Below are 6,335 nucleotides of genomic sequence, written 5' to 3' on the forward strand. Positions count from 1 at the left end.
AGGAAAGCATGTGAGACTCTTATCTCCAGTTAACCACCAGAAAACTGGAAGTGGCACTGTGACTCAAGTAGTAGAGCTAGCCTTTAGCTGAAGAGCTGAGGGATAGCGCCCAGGCCTAGAGTTCAAGCCTCACAACCAACAGGAAAAAAAAAAAGTTATTTCTAAAGTACAGGCAATAGATTGGAGTGGAAATTCCTTGTTACCCTTTACAGGTATAGGGAAGCATGGTGATGTCTTTGTTCCTCCTTTCTTGCTATAGGTCTTGAGAGACACTAGAAGAGAAGGGTTTGGCAGAAGGTAGAGGTTAGGGGAAAGTAGGAGGGAGTGAGCAATCATCATAACAAATAGCTGCAACAACATGTAAAAATCACTGTGCCATCTGTACATGTGTGCCATATGTATACCTCTTTGTATATGTAGGATAGGTAGTACTATCCTATATGCTTTCTGTTGTTGTTGTTATTATTATTATTATTGATGCTGGCCCTGGAACAAATATTATTTGTGCCAGCCCTCATTTGATCTCAGGGCCTGGTTATGGTCCCTGAGTTTCTTTTGCTCAAGGCTAGTACTCTACTACTTGAGCCACAGTTCCATTTTACAGCTATTTTGGTAGTTTAGTGGAGATGAGAGCCTCAGGGACTTTCCTGCGTGGGCTGGCTTTGAACTGCAATCCTCAGATCTGTCTCCTGAATAGCTAGGATTACTGGTGTGAGCCAGTGGTGCCTGGCACGTGTTACTACTTTTTTGGGTGGCTACAAGCTAAATGAGAAAGTAGAATTCAAACTTAGATATTCAGAGCCAGATTCCATTTCTATCTTCTCTTGTTGAATTTTCCAAGGAGGGAAAGTCAAAAGCAAAAGCTGAAGCCTAGAGCTAGAAATAGTGAAGAATTGAGCCAGGGAAGATACCATGTTACAGTCAGTACACTGTTCTGTAAGCCTGAGAACTTGGGATGTTCCATTGAATTCAATGAGCAAAAAAAGTACTAATCTGTTCACAAATAACTGTATTTGGAAGTAAGCTCGTCTAGTTTGATTATGGCAGAGTTAGTGGTAGCTTAGTTGTTACTGAATTCTGGCTTCATTCTTTTGAGAGCAACACAGTAGAAGTATATTGACTTATACCAGAGAGAGAGAGACTTGACTGAGTTAAATGGAAAAAAAAAAGTTTTTGGTGATGTCACTAGGTTTGTTTATTTTTAGAACCTCCACTTGTGTATTCACTAGCTAATAGGGATCCTGAGAGGACCTGCTTTAATGAGTAAACTATCAAGTGTCCCTGAAGTCACTTCAGTTTTCCATCTAGTAGTCATATTTATGAGATTAAATTATTGAATGAATGAATGTATTCTTTTTTTTTTTTTTTTTGGTCTGGTCGTGGGGCCTGAACTCTGGGCCTGGGCGCTGTCCCTCAGGTAGGCTAGTGCTCTACCACTTGAGCCACAACGCCACTTCCAGCTTTTTTCTTATGTGGTGCTGAGGAATCAAACCCAGGGCCTCTGGCATGCAAGGCAAGCGCTCTACCACTGAGCCACCTTCCCAGCCCTAATGAATGTATTCTTATAGCATAAAAACAAAAGAAAGTCATGCCCTTTCAGAAGTTTTGAATTTATAAGGTCAACTTTAAAGACAGACTCCTGCAATCACTAGACTGGTATCTACCAAGAATCCTGCAAGGAATTTTTGCAGCCCCATTCTTGGAGCATATGGACATTTGGGAAATAATGATTAAATCATTGAATAAATGAGTTAATGAAGGACTGAGGGAATCTTTCTCCCTGATGCATGTTGAGCCGTATACTGTCTTTCCACAGCCTCACACTACAGCTTTGATTAGTTGCTTTAGGACAAGTCTCATTGCTCAGAGGAGGAGGTAATGAAGCATCATGGAAGTTTCTGCTCTGTGACTTGTAGCTTCACCAGTGTTTTCAGAACTCACTATCTGGTGTCACTTAGGCCCTAATTATCTGATCTCTCTGCCTAAAAGGTTAGGCTGTTGAGGTTCTGGAACAAATGAACAGGATCACAGAGGTAGATTTTCTACTGGCAGATGTGAATTTTACCTAAAGTGGACAGTTACTTTATAGGTCCTCTATAGGAGGGTCTTGACCTCTCTTCCCTGATTACTTGGATACTAAATCAAGAGCCTTATCTCTGGGTTTTGTTTGCCTTAACTCCGCCTTACTTTATGGCTATGCTTAGTTAGGGATTTGAGTCTTCCTGGAAATTATACCCTCTACCAGGGTAAAGCAAACTTAGGAGGTACTAGTTCTGGTTTCAGAGGAACTGGAACCTATCACCTGGCCCTGCCCTGTGTTTTCTGGCCTATATTCCTAGCCACCTTTTTTACCCTTGGTGCACTTCTTCCAAGCCCATAATTCTACCTAAGTAAGGATTATCCACTAGCTCCTTCAGGGAGACTGTAGGAACTATAATATCAGTACTATGGAAGAAGCTGTTGGTACAAATCTCCATGTCTCACCATGGAATTATTGGTTTCATACAGATGTGTAACAGTTCTTTTTGGGGGGAATGGAGTGTATTCATAGCATAAAAGAATTTACTGCTGTGCTCAAGCATTCAAACTTTTTCAAAATAAAATCTGAGCAAGGTGCTGGTGGCTCACACCTATATTCCTAGCTACTCTGGAGGCTGAGTTCTGATGAACATGGTTCAAAACCAGCCTATGCAGACAATCCAAGAGACTCTTATCTCCTGTTAGCCAGCAGAAAGCCAGAAGTGGAAGTGTGGTTCAAGTGGTAAGAATCAGCCCTGAGCAAACCAAGTAAGAGTACAAGGTCCTGAGTTCAAGCCCCAGTTCTGGGGGGAAAATCTGATTTCTAAATAGTAATAGATAATCATTCAGATTATTAACATCAGAAATAAGTTTTTTGGGGTTGGAGGTATGGTTCAGTTGGTAGAGCACTAGCCAGTGAGCTAAAGTGGCAGATACTGAATTCAAGTTCTGGTCTCAGAACTTAAAAAAGTTTTTTTTCTAGGCAAACCTCATTGTTTTAGAAATAAAATGGGGGAGGGGGAGTATCCAGCAAAGGCAGAGTTCTCTGCTGAAGGGCTGACACTTAGGTTAATTATGAAAGAAATTAAGCCAGGCACCTGTAATCTTAGCTACACAGGAGGCTGTGATCTGAGCATCACAGTTCAAAGCCAGCCTAGGCAGGAACATCCATGAGACTCTTATCTCCAGTTAACCACCAGAAAACCAGAAATGGTGCTGTGGCTCAAGTAGCAGATTACTTTCCCTGAGCTGAAGAGCTGAGGGGACAGTGCCCAGGCCCAGAGTTCAAGCCCCACAACTGACCAAAAAAAAAAAAAAAAGATTTTTCAAAAACATGTTTGTTTTAAAAAAACATGTTAAATAACCTTTTTATTTTTTGGGTGCCAGTCCTAGGGTTTGAATCCTGAGCTTTTTTGCTCAAGGCTGGCTTATTGATGGTTAATTGGAATCTCATACACTTTCTTGCCTAGGCTAGCTTTGAACCCTGATCTTCAGATCTCAGCCTCCTGGATAACTCGTATATATAACTGATGGCATGAGCCATCAGTACCCACATATTCTTTCTTTTTCATTTTTCTTTTCTTTTTTGCTGGTCCTGGGGCTTAAACTCTGGGCCTGGGTGCTGACCCTGAGCTTTTTTGCTCAAGGCTAGCACTATACGACTTGAGCTCCACCTTTGTCATTTTGATAGTTTATTGGATATCAGAGTCTTTAAAAAAGTTTTTTTTTAATTGATTTTTTTTGTTTTGTTTTTCTTTGGATTTTTTGGCCAGTCCTGGGGCTTGAACACAGGGCCTGACAACTGCCCTGAGATTCTTTTATTCAAAGCTAGCACTCTACTGCTTGAGCCACAGCACCACTTTCTGGCTTTTTCTGAGTAGTTTGTTGGAGATTAGAGTCATAGACTTTCCTGCCGGGGCTGGCTTTGAACCACAACCTCACATCTCAGCTTCCTGAGTAGTTAGGATTACCGACATGAGCCACCCATGCCTGGCTGCAGTTCACTCTTTTGCGCTGCAGCTAGTAAAAGGGAGGCAAAAGTTTGCTCAACTCAGGAGGCCACTCCCCTCTCCTTCCTTTCCCAGTCATCCTCTTCTTCCCTCCCCTCCTTTTCTTTCCTCTCCTATTCCACCCTCCTTGCTTCCTTCCATTGATTTCTGCATAACTAAAAAAATTTAAGCTGGGTGCTGGTTGCTCATGCTTGTAATCCTAGCTACTCAGGAAGCTGCCAGCCTGGGCAGGAAAGTCAGTGAGACTCTTATTTCCAATTAAATAGCAAAAAGCTGTCTGGAAATATGACTCAAGTGGTGTAGAGTACTAAATTTGAGTAAAAAAGCTCAGGGACAGTGATGCCCAGGTCCTGGGTTGAAGCCCCAGGACTGGCACACATATTAAAAAATTAGCACACATTAGTTATGGGGGGTTCATTGTGACATTTCCATGCATACAATATATCCTAATCAAACTGGCCCTCTCTGTTACCCTCTCTTCCTCACTTTTCTCTTTCTTAAAACAATTTGAACATTTCATTGTTCTATTTTCATACAAGTAAACTATTGTATCCTTATTTATCTTTATTCACCCTCTGTTCACCCTCCTCTGTCTTCGTGGCACCCTCCCACCCCCAACAAAGCCTGTTTTACTTGGAGCTGTTTTCTCTGGGCAGAAGTGAAATCATCTACTCGGAGCAATTTGGGATAATGGGGGAGATAGGAATGGTTTCAGAGAACTCCTCTGTCAATTACAGTGATAGGAGGGAGATAATGTGGGATAGCTGAAAGGAAATGAAGGGATAGCTGAGCATTGATGAAGACCCACCTAGTGTTAAGGAGGATGGATTTTTTAAAGATAAAAAGCCTTCATGACTCAATGGAGCACGTAGAAATTAAAGCAGAGAACATCTGGCTGGACACTATAACCCCACATACTTGTGATGCTGAGATCGGAAGAATTTCAGTTCAAGGCCAGCTCAGGCACACACACATAAGACCCATTCTCAACCAGTAGCTGGATGCATAATATGTGCCTGTCATTCCAGCTGTGTGGGAGTCTGAGATCAGAAGGATTGCTGCTTTAAGCCAGCGTAGGCAGAAAATCCTGCCTAGATTCCCAAAGAATCTGATATGAATGGGCTTGGAGTGTGGCTTAAGTGTTATCCAGCAAGTACAAGCCCTGAGTTCAAACACCAGCGCCATGAAAAAGAAGAAAAAGCTGTGCATCATAAAATAGATTGTAGTCCTGGCACAGACCTGGGAAAAAAACAGGACCTTCTCTCAAAACAGTGCAAAAAGGGGCTGAGGCATGTCTCAACATTAAAGTGCTTGCCTAGCAAGCTTAAGGTCCTGAGTTCAAACCCAAGTACTGTCAAAAAATAATGCAAAAGACATCTGTATTCAGAAAGAAGCTATGTGTTGTGGGACAAATGAAGACATGGGATAAAGGATTCAGATAATTGGCAGAATAACTGACTGAAGAAAGAAGTGAATCAAGGAAAGGAATGATGGGTGGCAGTGTGATAGGGAATGAGTTCTTTGGGGATAGAAATAGCAGTGAAGTTGAAGAATAGAAGCTGTAGAAGAAAAGATGAGGGGAAGTATAAATATAGAGAAGGTCATGACCAGGCAAGGTCTGACTTGTAGTGGAAAGACAGACTGCAGCTGAGTTCTTGATGACCAGGAGGTCAGTAGATGACAGTAGTAATGCGGAGTGTAGTTGTTGGGTGCACTTGGCAAAGAGGTGTAATAATAATGATTTTGAGACATCATCAAGACGGATACTTGTTTTTCCTCTGTGTACTACTGGGTAGGTAAGAGTGCCTTTATGGTGGAACCTTCATTGTCTAGAAAGCAAGTTCCTAAAGAACTGTAAGGACCATTTTCAGGCTCACCTTCTACATTGCCTGCCTAAATAATATGAAGTTTAATGAGATTGGTAGGGGTGCATTCTGGACAAGTAGAATGATTTCTACAAAGTCCTGGGCTATGGCCCTCTTGTAGGCAAAGTCCCCTTTGGTCACTAGGTGTTTTTGGTTAGCTGGATCAGATTGGACCAGTGCTAATTTTCTCTGAGGCTGAATAAGGTGCTTTTATTTGTTTTTTGAGGTAGAGTCTTGTTGTTTCCTAGGTTGAACCCAAGAATCACCTGCCTCCACCAACTGAATGCTGGGACTACTGTATCCAGACTTGCATAGAAACTTTTAAAAAGTTTCTTGTATAAGATTCCAGGAGTTAGTAGACTCTTAAACCTTTCTATTTTGGCGGGTGCTGGGGTGGGAGTGGGGTGGGGGTGGTAGTGGTGAGGGGGTGGGGGGGTAGGGG

At 42.2% G+C, this 6,335-nt stretch overlaps 1 long non-coding RNA gene across 10 annotated transcripts in view; it reads left to right on the forward strand.

Moving 5' to 3' along the window:
* The window catches only part of LOC138815215 (uncharacterized), a 72,543-nt gene that overhangs the window by 53,609 nt on the left and 12,599 nt on the right, over positions 1–6,335 (forward strand). For 2 of the 10 annotated variants that reach the window (XR_011368220.1, XR_011368219.1), the window contains one exon: positions 6,142–6,244. The exons of the other annotated variants lie outside the window; for them this stretch is intronic. This is a non-coding gene — a long non-coding RNA (uncharacterized lncRNA). The remainder of the gene's footprint in view (positions 1–6,141; positions 6,245–6,335) is intronic. 10 annotated transcript variants of the gene reach the window in all.

The sequence above is a fragment of the Dipodomys merriami genome, unplaced genomic scaffold, assembly GCF_024711535.1.
Source record: "Dipodomys merriami isolate MVZ:Mamm:240054 unplaced genomic scaffold, mDipMer1.0.p SCAF_63, whole genome shotgun sequence".
NCBI lineage: Eukaryota > Metazoa > Chordata > Mammalia > Rodentia > Heteromyidae > Dipodomys > Dipodomys merriami.